Here is a 17,216-nt window from a genome sequence, read left to right as displayed (position 1 = left end):
GACCTTCCACTCTGTCTATTCATAAGACTGTTTCTTTCTCTATAGGGCTTTGCCCACATGTGCATACATGAATGCAGGCTGTATAAAGTGACTTTTGTGGGCCCTAGCTGAATCTCCTATCACCAAGTTCTGCTTGTTGCTAATTGTAAGGACTTAAAAAAATCAATAAAAATAAAACCACTCCTGGTTTGGATTCTTGTCTTAGTATGTAAATCCAAACAACACTCCTTTGCTCGATTCCCCTGAGTACTATGTTTGATTGGAAAATCCAGTGTTCATTCACATCTAAACTATAAATTTTAGTATACTGTATTCTGGACATTTTTCCAATAACAAATTAGGTTCCTTTCAGGCCGCAAACTTGCCCTAACATACGGTCACATCATTAATTTTTATTTTGGGCACTACATTTTGAACCATTTATTTCTTCCTTTATCTTATGCCTAAAGAATAGAAATTCAATTAGTAAGTTAAAATTTACTACATTGGTTTTGCAAAGAATCATGATCTTGAGTAAAGTGGCATTTTGTATTTGACACTGGAGCATTTATCTTGTATAGAAACAACTTTCCACCCATTCCCCTTCACTTTGTTCCTAGACTCAGTATATTTCTGCAAAATGAATTCTGTTTCCCACCATTTTCCATAATCAGTTCAGAGACTATCCTCCGAGGACAAACAAAACATACTGGTAGCAGATAGAACTGAAAACTCTGGCAAGGTAGGAAGGAGTTTAGCAAGTGGTCGACCCTATAACTGCTTGAAATTGTGGTAGTGAAAACTACAGGATCTCCCTAATGCTGCCATAACACCATCATCCCAAGACTGGGGATTTTTCTATTAATGCTGTGCATTCCCTGAAATTATATTAATAAGTTCTTCTTTTATTTTCTGATTTAAAAAAATAATGATCAATAAAATTCAGTTGCAGTATTATACTTTACCAAAGTTACCATTACAACCTGAGAATTGGCAGTAACATTCTTTGGCTTGAAAACACCTTAATTTCAAAACACCAAATCCATACTGAGCATTTTATTGACTATCAAAGCAGTGTAACTTGGGGAAAGTTACTTAATATCTCTGAGCCTGTTTTTTCGACTATAAAATGATATCAACATTATACCTAAAATATAGAGTTGTTTTGATGGATAAATAAAATAATGATTGTAAAACACATTCATATAAAACACAATGCCTGGCACATTGCCAACTCTCAGGCCATAAAATACCTTTGTCATCCAAAAAAAATATTTTACTTAAACAAGGAATTAATATGATTAGTACTCTAACTCATAACTCCCACCCCAAAGTAATTTGAATAACTGATTTTTAAAATGTCTTTTAATCTTTTAATTTCAGCACTTTATATTTTATTGATGTTGATGAGTTAATTCTGTGCAAGTGCATGGCCAGACACAAAGCACTTTACATATTATAGAATGCTAAACAAATTTTAGTCATGATTAAATCATAACTATTAAAAATATTAAAAATCATTGGAATGGGAGGATCCCTTGTATTTAAAACCATAGGCCTGACGGTATGAATACATTTAGAAAAACTACATTAATCATAATCTATACTGTTCCATGTAATCTTTTATTTATAGTATGACAAAGAAGCCAACTTGAGACCTAGTAATTTCAGAATCACAAGGTAAACATTAAATAATAATGAAACATTCATTTAAAGGAAATTATCTCCTCAAATCTATATTAAGAGCTGAAACTTTTACTTTGCTTCCACTTTAATATATTTTATATTTCAGAGTTGCTCTATAGGGAAAGAATAAAAGAATGATCTGGGTCTCTATTCTTAATTTAAGAAGGCTTGACCTTTTTCTTTTTTCTTTTTCTAGATCATATATATATATATATATATATATATGTATGTATGTATGTATATATAGGCAGAGCCATGAAGTGTAGTTTTTGAGTCCATTTAATATTTGACCTTGCCTCTGTAACTAAACAAGAGAAACCCTTGCTACAGATAATGTAACTATAAATAAATCACCTATTTCATAGGTGCCATGAGACATTGGCCAGATAGAAATTATTTTGGTAAAAACATTGTCTTAAGAGTCAAAAAACCGTATTTCAGATCCAAACTTTATCAGTAATTAACTGTGAGACTTGAACCAGGTTCCTTGTTTCTTACTTTCTTCACCTTTAAAATGAGAGCTTAGACTATACCATCACTCATATCCCCCTCAGCTCTGATATGCTATTATTGGACCAATTGGGAGTGAAAGTTCAGAAGTTCCTATAGGATTGTTTTCTTTGGTTCTAGTCAGCCTCAAGTTTCTTGACCTAAATAGAAAAGATAAGAGCAGTATCACTCAGGAAATTTCACCACTGGGTGTTTTATTTTAAAGCACATGAAGTTTGGCTCCTAAGAGTTCTATCTGAGGCTGAAAATTCAAAAGATGTTTGTTCTACAAAAGGAGAAAGACATGCCCACACCTAAAGCTTATTTGGTGGAAGCAAGCAGGTGGAAAGTGAGGATATCAAGAGGTGAGCCAGTAAAAAGTGGCAAGAGCTATGGGTTTTCAGAAATTCAAATAATATTTTTATTCTTTACTTACTAAAATCTTGTGGTTCTTAATAGGCCCAGCCGAAACCCTTCTCCTCCTGGAAGACTTGCCTGACTTCTACAATAGTATTGTACCCATTACTCTAGCTCTCTGAGATCCTTGTCTTCTGTGAAATCTTACAGCACTAGATATGACATTCTTGGGCCCTTATTACATTCATTTTGCCTTATATTTGGGGCAATTGCATTATACATATTTGCATTATATATATTATTGCAGTATATATATATATATATATATATATATGTCTTATCTGCTTAATTGGATTTTAAAGAGTAGCTGGGACATGGCATTCTTTCCTGTGCCATCAGGCCTCTGCTACTCTGTCCTTTATTCTTATCTCCTCAGCTGAATTTGATCCAGTGCTGTACCCTTAGGAGTTATTCAATATATGTTTGCTGAATGAAGCTAAGACTGTGTGAGGAAAGAGAGCATCACAGTGAACTCTAGACACATTCAAGCAAGTAGAAAAAATATTTCTCTAAACAAAAAAACATAATATTATCCACATCATCTACCAGAGCCCAAAACACAGAATCAAAAGAAAATCCCAGTGCAATATATTTCTGTCTGTTGTCAGTATGTCTGGTCTAATACACATTTAGATTAGTTTACTCTTTGATTGGGCTCAGTGGCTCATGCTTGTAATCCCAGCCCTTTGGGAGGCTAAGGCGGGTGGATCACTTGAGGCCAGGAGTTCAACACCAGCCTGGTCAACATGGCAAAAACCCATCTCTACTAAAAATACAAAAATCAGCTGGATGTGATGGCATATGCCTGTAACCCCAAGCTATTCAGATGGCTGAGGCATAAGAATTACTTGAATCAAGGAGGCAGAGGTTGCAGTGAGACAAGATTGGGCCATTGCACTCCAGCCTGGGCGACAGAGCAAGAATTTGTCTCTAAAAACAAAACAAAAACACCAAAACCTCTTTTTTCTCTTATATTTTTCTCCAGTTGCTCAAAGCAATTCTCACTAAAGCTAGCTTATGACAAAATCGTTATTTTGCTTTTAGCAGTTCAGTTTTCCTATCCTTGGATCTGTTCAGTTTTCCTTTATATTCTGTTCTGAACATGTACTCCTACTTTTATAGTTCTAAACTCATTCACACCAAGGTTTTCAAATAAGTATATTTCTAGGAGAATGAGAATTTTTAAATCAAGACTTCAGGAAGAAAGAAACTCTTGCCCCTACAGGACTTGTGTTTCAGGCATAGTGGAGGTGATATTTTGAGGTGAAGAGCCCTCTAGATATTCCCTATAACATACCACACAGGTATGTCTTGGCATGAGGCTGAACCTGCAATAACATATTTTTTTCTTCCATGGCCTATGTGAAAAGTCCCTTTACTTTGATCTAGAGGTATTACCCAAGTCATGGGTATTACCTCCAGCTACTTCCTGTTCATCTATCTTTGGGAGAGTGGGGGAGGGGGACATTAGGTGCCTAATACAGTGTGGCATTGGTCTCAAGGGTCTATAACTCTGGGGCTCCTTGGAACACAATCTTCAAGAGCTTGTGGCAGAGGGGTCTTGGCTACAGAAAAGCAACTTCTTTTCATCGGATCCTGCCTAACCACTTGAGAGGAAATGGGGGCTTTACCTGCACTTCTTGGTAACACGGACCCTGAGGGCAATGGGAAATGGGTAGACCGGAAGTGGAAAGTGGATTATAGCTCCAAATTCCTCTTAAGGAGTGGAGTATTTAATTCAATGTCAGAATTTTAGAGGTTTGTGTATTCAAGAATGCCCTGGGCAAAGATCATGCTCACCTTGACCTCTCCTACTGGGAACTTTCTAGGGAACATTCTTGAGAATGTTCACTTTGGTAACTGAACACAAGTGAGAGGCTGTGAGAAAGGATCACCCTAAGGTTATAGTGGTCCGCTATCTATGGAAGCAAGTCGAGGGATCCTAGCTTCAGCGAAGGACTCCATAGACAAATAGGCTGTGTGTTATCATGAACTCAAAGCTGAGTGCAACCACAGAAGACAATGCACTGTGGCCCTAGAAATAGAAAGGAGAATTAATTTTCCTAAGTGTGAAGCTTTGCAGGCTCTACATACAGCCTCTAGTGTAGCCCTGCATCATTAACAGGGGTGGGCGGGAGGTGGAGAGAATGAAAGCAAAAGAGCACACTGGCTGCCCCCTGGATAACGGAAAGGCTCAGTGTAAATAGAGAGTGGCTTGCATAATTCACTCTGACATCTTACAACTATGTTTTTCAACATGATAGTGGTTAGATATTCCTGATAATTTTTTTTCCTTTTACTTTCATAATTTTCCTTTTGGCTTTCTTTTATTTTGTATTATTTTTACTTTTATTTATTTTCTTCCTTCCCTCCATCTCTCCTGCCTCCCTTCCCTTCCTTTCCTTTCCTTTCCTCTTTCCTTTCCTTTCCTTTCCTCTCCTCTCCTTTCCTCTTTTCTTTTTCTTTCTCTTTTTCTTCTTCCTTCTTTTTTTTTCTTTTGCTAGTGAAGGAGAATTGGATTGGTCATTTTCAGAACAGGGAGCCTAAATTGATGTACAGATCAGCAGCATCCTTGTTGGAGTGGCCGTCACATGAATATTTTGGAGATTTCTGAAGAAAACAGAAAGAAACTAAAATGGTAGGTTCTAATTATTTATGCATCATTAGCTCTCATCTGTGTGTTTTTCCCTTAATATCTAGAACTGGACTCTTCATGCAAGATCTGTACAACTTGTCAAATCTAAGGACATTTATGGATATAATGAACTTGGACCATCCTTAAATGTTATTTTTTGGTATTTGCACAAACAAAAATAATTGTGTGGTGGGCTGCCGGAGGAGAGAGGCAACTTTAAACTTGGGAAAATATAAGTTTGACATGGAGAGATTTTTAGTAATGTGATTAGCTCAATTGATATTGAATAAGACATTCCTGTGAACATTTGCAATTTAACCTGTTTTGTATTAAGTAGAGTTGCTTACATGAAGATGCAGGATAATTTTTATCTACTTGTTGCTATTACTCTTTTGGAGTGCTATCTTTATCTTCTGCATAATTAAACTGGTTAACTTTGTGACCTTTTCAAAATGAGCTATTATTTAAAAAATGAAAGCTATAATATTTCAGGACCTTAGCTAACATATATGCATTTTCCTATAAGCTTATGTAAGTTACTTATTTTCACTGTAAAAGTTAATTGTTGTAATTAATGATAGATACAAACATTCTGTTTTCAAACACGTTTAAGAAAACTTATTTATAATGAGAGAAAGGGAAAATAAGAAACATAACAGGCATAGTTGGTCTGTTTTTCATAGATAAGCTCTATCTACAATAGTAAGTAATCAGCACATTAAAAAAATCAACAATGGTTAAAATCATTTTGAATTTAATTTGCATTTCTTGATACTCAAAATTGACTTATTTTGACAAAATGTAAGTGCAATTATTTCCTTGTTTGCCTGTTGTTTCTTTTTTCATGCTCCAAGAGAAAATGTTTAGGATGGTGCCTTTTGACTTTAAATTGTATAATGACACTATCAATCATGTGTAACTGCTAGGAGCTGCATTCAGACACTAAAAGAAACAAAGTCATGAATTCCTGCTTGAGAGAGAGATGGAAATGAGGAGGGATGTGGTACAACATGACCCAATATTAAATCTCAAATAACTTTCCTGCTCCTTCCTCTACTGTCAACAGTAATGTATATGAATTTTATTTTATACGGCTTTAAATTTTCCATAAAAGAAAAAGTTATAATTTTATTCAATAAGCAGAACTATATGCTTTAGAGAGCTTTGGGTCATTCAGCAAGAGTATTTTATTTTTCTTTTAGCTTCTGTACATATCAGGTATAAAAACAAAAAAAAAACATTGAACATATAGAGAGGATTAAAGTTCTACCACTCAGGGCAAGATTATACCAGTCACACTGGCAGACATTTGGATATGCCAAGAAGTTTGTATCCAAGGGGGATATACTTTTAGTTACAGATAATGTACTTTGCACTTGTGAATACATGTACTGCTCTGCTTTGCTATATGTTTGTAATAATGTTTTTATGAGACAGGAACTACCTAGTGTATCTATTTTGTTGGAGCCAGTTTAATATGATGCTGAATAATGTAAAGATTAATAAACACAAAATGGGTAATAAATTGCTCTTAATATCTCACTGAATTTCACCTGAAGAGACCTAGGAATGAATGCACTTCATGATCCCCCTTTGTGCTAGGTAACTGAAATGAAGAGGACAAAAAAGCATACCTTCTGCATTCCACTCATAGATACTTTTGGCACCAATCAGCTACACTGAACCAGAAAGGGAAGTAAATCCCTTTTCCTGATCTCTACCCAATCCTGATAAAAGAGGGGCATGGAAGGCCCCCCTTCCACTGCCCATTACATTGATCCCCCGAAAGTCTTCTTTCTATGCTATAGGTCTCAAGAATCAGTCTCTAGATCCCAAGTCCGAGAATAAGAAATTATCAGAAACATTCAACTCTTGTCACTTCAGAGCAATGGCAAACATCTGAGATTTTTATACTTTGGGAAATAAAGTAGATTCATAGCATACATTGTGCAGTTGGAAAAATTGAGACTCATAGAGGTGAAGTGACTGGATCAAGTACCTCTGTGTGTGACAGTGACAAAGGTAGAATCCAGGCTTTTTCATACCTTGTCCAGTGCTCTGTTCATTTCTCCTTGTTGACTATCAAGGTTTGTGGATTAAAAGACATGCATTATTCACTGGGAAACACTGAAAGATTTCACGTTGAGAGCATTTAAGAATCTCTCAATACCGGGGCACACTTCAGGCTTCTCCTAAGGGCCCTAATATTGTAACAGGCCTTGAGTTTCTGGGCTTTACCACTGTTTCCTTCCAAGAATAGGAAAGAGTTTTTCCTACTGTGCTCATGAAAAAAAAAACCCAAAACGCAAATTGATACTATATGCTGCAATACAAGATTAACACAGACCACGACATATATTGGATGCTTATGTGCTGTATTGAATGTCAGAGCAACATTATGGCCAATTCATTAGACAAGAGAGAGTATTTAGTAGGTCCTGAGGTCTAGAAGATTCCAGATTTGAGAAAGGAGTCAAAATTTTAGGGTTTCTATCTGACATAAACAGGCACATGCGGTCAATCAACTAAGGTTAGAGTGTGAGGAAGATAAATATGTACAGTAAGTGGTAGTATGTGAGTCCTGAAAAGGATACAGTAATTAGTGGATTGACTATTACTGTTTGTCATATAACTAAGTGCTATCTGATATTTGAAAATTAAAGTGGGTTCTTCTGGTATAGTCTTTGGAAGATAAACAAAGAGTATGCTCCAGAGGCATCACTTTTCTTTGCAGCAACAACTGCATTAGCAGCAGCTATGGAGCAAGATGCAGACAGAGTTCCTAACAAATAATCAGATATGCAAGATATTAGCCCAAATCAAGTCTGTATAGACTCTGGAAACTTGGTTATGGGTCAAGAAGTTCACTAAATTTAGTTATCTAGTGAGGAAACTACAATTTGAATCATTACCAGAATCAGTTATGTGGGTCATGCAGAAGCATGACTTGTGCCCACTGTGGGAGGCAGGGCTGCCAATTCAGACTTAGTTGCATCTTGTCACTGGAAACCTAAAATAAATGCAAATATCTGTCACCAAGTCAAAAAAACCCATCAACTCCTTTCCTACTTCCTGACATATATTTGCTTCTTTAAAAAGCTTTTGCAAAATGTCACACTACTTAGGGAAGAAAATAAGGTTTTCTCTATATTCTTAGAAACACATGAAAGGCTTTAACATTGTTATTATTATTTAGCTAAATGTTTTTTCAGCTTTACTTGGCAGATCAGATTCAAGTATTTCTTATAAGCTAATCACATGTTACCAGATATTTCTTTTACATTGATGACTTTTTTTTGAGACAGGGTCTTACCCTGTTACCTAGACTGAAATGCAGTGGCATGAGTATAGCTCACTGCAGACTTGATCTCCTCAGGCTCAGATGACTCTCCTACCTCAGCCTCCCAAGGAGCTGGGCCTATAGTCACATACCACCACACAAGGCTAATTTTTGTACTTTTTTGTGGAGACAGGGTTTCTCCATGTTGCCCAGGCTCGTCTGAAACTCCTGGCCTTAAGCAATCTGCCGACCTTGGCCTCTCAAAGTGCTGGGACTATATGCATGAGCCCCTGAACTTTATCCCAAAGACATATTTCTTTTTTTTTTTTCTTTTTTTTTTTTTTGAGATGGAGTTTTGCTCTTGTTACCCAGGCTGGAGTGCAATGGCTCGATCTCGGCTCACCGCAACCTCTGCCTCCTTGGTTCAAGCAATTCTCCTGCCTCAGCCTCCCGAGTAGCTGAGACTACAGGCACATGCCACCATGCTCAGCTAATTTTTGTATTTTTAGTAGAGACGGGGTTTCACCATGTTGACCAGGATGGTCTCGATCTCTTTGACCTCGTGATCCACCCACCTCGGCCTCCCAAAGTGCTGGGATTACAGGTGTGAGCCACCGCACCCAGCCTATTTCTGAAAGCTTATTAGGGTTAAAAAGAAAATTCTACCTAGCTGAAGCAGACTATGCATAAAATAGACTAGACTGTAAAGTGGCTGGTGTAAATAATCCATCTGGATTATTTAGGGAAGGCAGATTTGGGGCCCAAGTTATTTTGAGTTAGTGATCATATATTGGATTTAGGGATACTCAGTTTGGCTCTGACATCTTGCTGAAGGGCTCTTTTGACCATGGAGAATAGATTAAACCTCCTTCAGTTTTTTTGGCATGAAATTTGGTTAAGCAAACACTGAGTACATTCTGCAATTTGCAGAGAGAAAAGGGCTGCTTTTCAGAATACAGACTATAACCTGGATTATATTTGATGTATAATTATTTGTTAATGACTGCTTTAGTTCTAAGTTACAGTTTTAAGAATTTTACATTATGAAATATTATCTTTGTGTCTGTGTCTCTTTCAGGGGAAAAATTACTCAGAAAATTTAAAACTAGCTGAGCTCTGGGAATAATTACATTTGAAAATCTCTGTGACATATTCCAATACAGAAAAAATATTAAAGTTGATCACCCCAGGTTATAAGTTATTCCTTGACTGCGACTTGGGCCAAACATGAATGGCCTGAGTAAAACAACAGGCTAAATCAATATCTGAAGAATATGGGCATGATGGTTAATCATGCTGGCCCCTCCTCAAATACTATGGAACCTCTGCATGTGGGCTACTTGAATACAATACATCCAGATGCAGTCTTCTTCCCATAATTTTCATTTAGTGACACACCTGGATACTCATTGGAAAAATTTTGGACACACAATAGAAATGAAAATTGATAGTAAATCACCCTAATATATTCCCTTCTAAAGACTGTATGATGTTGCTTTGAAAATTTTAAATTTAACCTATTTAACATTTGCATGCATTAGCCCACTTGTCATATTGAGTAAAATAACATGAAATACTTCTAAGAAGTGCTGATCAGTTCTTTATATTTTTCTGCAAAATTTCAGCACATTAGTTGAAAAGATAGAATTGATTTGGTTTCATATGTAAAAATTTGTTTTCAAAATAAAGATTTAATTTCATATAACCTTTTCTTGGGTGACAAATGATTTTTAGATTGTAATAATTTATTTTAGAATGAAAATTAGGTTTGGTTTGCTCAGTCTCACTCATAAGCATACTGATTTTATTTTCTTCATGGGTAATACTGAGCCTTTAGCTTTGTTCTATTCCCACATCACTGGGAGTTCAGTCTAGTTTCTTTGGCAAAGGAAAAATAATAGTTTTCTAATATGATTTTGGATTTTGGACTTACTTTTAGTTCTCAGAGCCTTCTCACAGCTCCATACATGAGTTGCAAAGCAGGTCCAAAGTCGCACCATGAACTAAGGGTCAACATCAGATTCAGACCATCTTGATATGTTAATTATCTCCCTGTGGAGCTTATATTCCATTCTAAATCAAGTATATTTGTAGTAATAACTCTAGAAAAAGCTATAAAAAATCTAAGCAGCTACTCAGAATCTAAGATTTAGCAGGTTTTTCGAGCTTATCTACCACTGACTCTTTTATTTTTAATGTTCTGTCATCAAAAATAATACATATTTTTAAATTGTATGCTTAAAATATTCTAAGGATGGGGCAAGATGCCTTACATCATTTTGACAACAATAAATGTACATTGTTTATTTATTTAAGCAATAAATACATGTAGATTTATTTTCTCCATTTTACAGATTAAGAAACTAATGTTCAAGAAATTACATAACTTTCCTAATGATATACAACTGTTTTTTCAACACCACTTTATTGAAGTTTGATTAACATACAAAAAGATGGGTATATTTAATATATATAACTTAGCAAGTTTGGAGATAAATATATACCTGGGAAACCACCACCACAGTCTATGCAATAAACATATCTTTCTTGGTTGAATTTCAAACCCAGTTCTGTTGATTGTCAAAGCTCTTTCTATATATTACACTGTCTCTATAAGATAAAGCTATAATTCACTATCTTGTCCCTTTCCACTGGAGAATCAAGAGAGTTGGTAATAGAAGAAATCAAGATGTACCCATTCAAAATAGAATGTCCTTTAATTGGATTTAGGCTAGGTGAACAAGGAAAAGGAAGTGGGGAATAGGGAATAAAATGAATAAAACAGAATTGTAAAAAGCAAAAATTAAATGCTTTAGTTATCTTCAACCAGTCTTTATGATGTGTTTACTATATTTACAAAATATAACCTCTGCCCTCTTAGAGCTTATTTACTTGAGGAGAATAAGCTAGCACATATTAAATCTGATTATACAAAAGAGATTTAGGAAGAAGGTACGTTACTTCACGGAACTTTTTGCCTTAAAAAGAGTCACCATCCATCTATACTTAAGCTGACATAATGTAAAAAGAAAATCATATTAGAACTATTGTTTTCTTATACATAATCTAATCTATGACATGCTAAGGTTAAGAGCAAAGGTTCTGAACTCCAGATATAAGGCTCTGTTAGAGATTAGAACAAAATGTGTGGTTTTAGATGCAAGTTAAAAATCAACAAAAGGAAAGGGCTCAGAAAATTGTACACAGAAGCTCTCCTAAACAGGTCTGGAGCATAGATCAATTTATGTGTTAACTTTTTTGCTGGCTTCCTAGTGCATTCTATATTGGCTGTAAGGCATTAGAATTTGGGGGAAACATGGGATCCTTCATGTGCAAAATCTAGTTTACACATCAACCATCAGAAAAGAGGATAGAGCTATTTTTATATTTGTGAGTAAGCTTTTTCCTTATGATCAAGGACTTGGAGTTACAGGATGTCTGTTATTGGTTCAGAGAATACTCTAGGGCTACATTACAGAGAGAATTAACTGGAATCTAATCACATACTTAAGTTTAGGAGCCCAGTGTGGTAACCATCTGATCCAGTCAGTTATCGAATCTTGAGTTAAAAGAACAAAAACACAATAACAAAGTCTTAGGCCAGTCTGTCTGCTGATAATGCTAATTATTTTCCCACCACATTCTCCTGCTCTCTACAGACTCACCTCCTCTGTCTGTGCTCCCTACCCAAGAGGAAATAGAGGAAGAATCTTGGGACATCAATTCCTAAACTCTGTTCTAAATTATGCTTTCAGCAGGCACCAATCACAAGCTTGTTGTCATGCTACTTTAGGGCTGACTAGACGTATAAACCTGAACAAGATACTAAGCTCTTTCATTTTTCAGTTTCTCTATCTCTGAAAATGGTATAATTGAGGACACTTCTCTCATAAGGGTATGGATCACCATGCAGATATTGAACAAGTACTTTGTATTTCTTTTGTCAGAGGTCCTCTGTACAATTGGCAAAATACCTTGTGCTACTGGATTGAAATCACACTGGGAATATTGAGTTGCATTTGCCTTTCACCTAACAAATTTCCCTTGGCACATGTCAGCATTATGCTTGGTTAAGCTTGCAGTTTGAAGTGCTTATGAGGAGAAAAATAGTTCTAAGGCTTGCAGCTGAATAAATGAGAAAGAGAGGCATAACTTTTATGGATCAGTGAATCACTGTTTTTAGAAATGTCATATGGTGTAGTCCAACCACTTTAAGGTCTGTTGTGGGTTTCTACCCTAAATATATAGCAGCCTTCTATAGAGCTTAGCATTTGACCTGCCCAATTTAATAATTGATTTTATATATCTCTTTTTTTTTCTCTTGTTTCACTTCTGCCAGGTTTTCCAGGGAAGGGGCCATGTCTCATTTCTTTTAATCTTCTGTGATATCTAGCATGATGATGTGGTTTACAGCAAAGTATTGCATGTCTCATCACTTCATTCTTTTGTCCTAGTTTGATAGTTTAGCAAAGTGGAGAAGCAGGAAATGGGCCAAAGGGAAAAATAACATTTCTCTCATTTTAGTCACTTTCTTCCAGTCTTGGATGCCAGCAGAAATGAATGAACTCAATGTAGAAAGAATACCTGTGTTTCTGTCTGGGGTAGGGTAGAGATAGAGAGAGATATGGGGAACGGACAGGAATAGGTTGTGGTTTTTTTCTGCATATAGTTAAGAGTATGGGTTTCTACACCATTGTAAAAAAAAAAAAAGGGACAACTTGTTTCTGGTGATTTGCACACTGGTGTTTGATGTAAAAAATTGACAGTTCTTAACAACATAAATCTTACATTTAGATGGTCTGACCACATGATGGAAAGAGAAATAGCTACACACATAATATACAATGTATAGAAGGGAGGAAGTGTGATGTGAAGAAATGAACAAAAGCCGTTTAAACTAATACTTAGGTTCTAGTTCTGATTGTGCCATTAACTTGTTATATAACTCAGGATGAGTCTTATTTACTTTCTTTGGGCCTCAGTTACCTTGTTTGTAAAAAGCAAAGCATTCAAAGAGATTAATACAAAATTAGGAAAGGTTTAATCAAGATTAATAAAGTCTAATTTTTATTTTAAATGCTGAATTAGGTCTTCCAGAAAATGATAAATTATTATAAGGTTCATTAATCATTATCTACATCACCATTGACCTTATCAATGTATATGGCATGCTAACCAAGGCGCTCAGTAAATATCTGCTGATTGAACTTGTTGAGTTACTCCATACTTTGGCTGTTGAGAGGGCTCCAGTGCATGATATGAGGGATTCAAGCTGACTATAACCTCTCCCCTAGTCATCTTTCATGCTACTGTGCTCCTTTTGGTCTAGATCTGCAATAGTCCCCATGTTTTTATTTAAGAAAGGCTGCTAGGAAAATCCTGCACACTCCCTGTGAAGGTCCTGGATACTATCTTCTAGTTCTCGCTCATTAATGCATTAGCTTAAATCCACTTATCACATCTCAATGGTTTTAAGCATAAAAGTAGAAACATGGCTATACGGGACATTTTGATCAGGAGTAGTTTGTGAGAAGAACAAATCTGTGCTAACTAGAAAAGTCTACTTAAGACAATGGGTCTTGGATTGGATATGGGGCCCAGGCAATTAAAGTTGTGGTATGAGGATTCAGTCAGGCTTGAAGGATAATACGCTGAGGAGGAAGAACACAGGGTTTCTTCACATCTCCTCCAATATTTATCAAGATTTGGGCCTATCTGCCTAATCAAACTTTCTGCGAGACTTGTCAGTGTTAAAAGTAACCTTAGAGATAATGTAGTCACTCCCTCATTCCACAGATGAAATACCGAGGTTAAGAGACAGAAGGGACATTCCCAAGGTCACACCATTAGCTAGTGATAAGGCCAAGACTAGAAAGTAGGTGTCATAGGTCTCTGATTAGTGCTTTTTTCCATACACTCTGTTTCTCTCAGCCTAAATGACCTGTCTTGGGAGTTGAAAAAGCTTGCAAGTAAAGCAGAATAGTTTTAAAGTATATGTCTATTCTGGAAAAAAAAGATGAAGTGACTCTTTAAACCAAAATCCATTCTTTGATATGTTACCTGACTCCTGTCCATAAAGCATAATAAATTAAATTATTAAAAATTTAAAAGTGCCTAAGAATATTCACTATTTCAATAGAGTCAGCTAAATTTGGCTAGTGTTTATGATTAATCTATAACCCTGCTCAGTCTCTAAACTCTGTCCCTGCAGACTATTACTCTAGTTTGTCCTCACATATCTGACACACTAAAGTGGTGCTTGGGCTGTTCTGGTTCTGTCTTCACAAACAACATACCAGCAAGGAATATAACTGTCACTTTGTAACTTACTGCCTAAGTTTTCTCTCCTAGTCCCCATGACAAACTGCTTTGAATTCTTGGGCTTCTGGACGTGCCTTTTGGTTACTCTTCTTCTACTTGGTCTGTTTCTCCCACTGTGTTATCCTCTCTCAAAGACAAAAATAATTTTTAAAGAATGTTACTGTGTATTTAATCATGATCATTATTTTTTCCTCATCAGGTCTTTTTGAAAGGATTTATTATGGAGTTTTAATGTGTCTAGTACCCTATTTACTAGGTGCTAGAGGAAACAAGAAAAAGATAAATAGTATTTACGGAGCACTTGTTATGAGCCAAGCCCTGTTTTACTGGTTTTTACTTATGATATCTCATGTAATCTTAACCATGTTCCCCAGGAGTAGGCATTATTATTTTATTCATTTTACATGAGGAAGAAATAAAAAGAGAGAGAGAAGCAAAACAAGTAGTTCAAGATTACTCAACTGAAGCTGGCATTAGAACGCAAGTCTCTTTCAAAGGATTCCCCCAAAAGCTATCATTCTAGATAAAAATCATTGTGTTAAGAGGATTAGCTTGAAGCAAATTTGTGTAGGTGGAAGATATTGCATTGGTTTCCTTCCCTCTATCTTTCCTGCCTTCTCCTTCCCTTTGTGGAATCCTTTGTAAACACTTATGATCTGGCATCTCAGGTAATCCTACCATGTTACCCACCTAAGGCTGTCCCCCTCTGTGTTCCTTTAATTCATTCTACCAAGTAAAAAACGTATTCTTTGTGTTTCATTCCCTGCTCTCCCTCTGTATGTATTTAATAATCAATGAAACAGTTGTGATCATGGCAACTATTTAGAAAAGACACTAACTGAAAAAGACAGTTTTTATCGTTCAACTGTATTGTGAGTTTAACTAGAGGCTGTGGGATTTTTCTAACATAGTTAACCATAGTTAAGGGCTCCTTGTGACCAAAGAGTGACACATAAATCCTTCCACCAACATTCCTACCTTCTTTCACTCTTTCCAAAAGCTGTCATGTCAAAAAGAGTTGTCAGATGGTAAAGGGATTCTCACTCACTCTACTTTGCTACCACTAATGGCTAAGTGTAACTGTCTATACTCTCCTTATCCTGTGGTAATTGGTTTTGGGATCTCAATATCCACTTCTTGAAATTTTCCAGCCCTCTCTGAGCATCTTCTCCGTGCTGCACCTGACCACTGCTTTTCTATGTTTTTTAAGGCATGAATGAATTAATCAAGCCAGATTCTCCACTGCTTCCTCTGGAGACCCTATTGCTCTGTTAAGAAGTTTCAACAGCACTGAAGAAAACAACAGGTAGTCAAATATGGTCTTGACTTCTATTTGGGCCTCTTTCCTAAAAACAATACTGTTTAATCCTGTGGGTCCCGGATAGATAATGAGAGCCTTTGCTAGCCACCTGTTGCACATTTGCTGGTCTGCTTGATAAATTACCAAGCAATAGCCTGATTCTAGCAATCAAGACACACAATATTACAGAACATGAAAAGTTGTACTTTCTGAAGTATTTGATAAAATGTAACATTGTTTTCAATAGTGCTCTGCTGAGTCCTTTTTGCCTGAGACAAAGAAAAAATCAGTCATGCTGATCCTGTCTTTATTTACTATCTTGACATTTTGTTTACTGTGAATATTTCATTTCAATTTAAAAAATACTGCATTGAAATATTATTTCTCTTCATTACTGAGTTGTTTTTCAACTCCTTAAATTTTGTCCAAGGAAAGTGCCTCACTCATCTAACTCTAGCCCTGGCTCTGATTTTTATGGACTGTTTGACCTACATTTTAGGCTTCAAAAGGGGATGTGGGAAACTAGGGTACTCAACCTTTATTCCCATTTTGAAAGCAAGTCTATGCACAGATTAAATAAATGCTTTCAATGTTAAACTTTTATGCAATATAATCTCACCCAGCACACACTGACTACTCTACATGCATACATGTTGAGAAAGGAGATGCGGTTTGTGGCAACGAAAAAATTACAGTAGGAGTAGGTGAATCACTTGAACGTTTGGCAAATTTCTATTCATTGATCGGTAAGAATCAGGTTAGGGGCAGATTTGAAAGATGCAGATTTCAGAGCAGAGAATGTTTATTCTGTTTGCTTTTTGATTCTTTGTCTGGATGCCTGTTCTTAGATGAAATGTGTTGCCCAAGCACAAATCTTGATATCTAATCATTGTAAGGGAACATGTCTAGTGCTTAAGCCTAGTTTGAAAAATCATGAACAAAACGCACAGTTCACTTAAACATGGGGGAAAAACGCCCCAACCATTGTAGCGTTATGTTGTACTTCTGACCAGGAGGTCAGAGTTCTAACAACTAATACAACTCCTGTAGCGCACATATCCCCTTCATGTTTAACCCAAGTATTTGATATTAGTTTGATGCAAAAATAA

The 17,216-nt window shown here is 36.1% G+C and overlaps 1 protein-coding gene across 2 annotated transcripts in view; it reads left to right on the top strand.

The window, feature by feature from the left end:
- Positions 1-4,602: 4,602 nt before the first annotated feature.
- Positions 4,603-17,216, top strand: part of GPR174 (G protein-coupled receptor 174) — a 30,085-nt gene continuing 17,471 nt past the window's right edge. The window contains exons 1-2 of one of the 2 annotated variants that reach the window (XM_012455740.2): positions 4,606-5,209; positions 16,018-16,113. The gene's annotated coding sequence lies outside the window, so the exon portion shown is untranslated. Of the gene's footprint in view, positions 5,210-16,017; positions 16,114-17,216 lie in introns of both variants that reach the window. The other variant, XM_064362851.1, reaches the window with a different exon arrangement.

This window comes from Aotus nancymaae, unplaced genomic scaffold, assembly GCF_030222135.1.
Source record: "Aotus nancymaae isolate 86718 unplaced genomic scaffold, 86718_ANA_hifiasm-v0.15.2.pri h1tg000004l, whole genome shotgun sequence".
In the NCBI taxonomy this organism is placed as follows: Eukaryota; Metazoa; Chordata; class Mammalia; order Primates; family Aotidae; genus Aotus; species Aotus nancymaae.
This window is presented reverse-complemented; position numbering and strand designations above follow the sequence as displayed.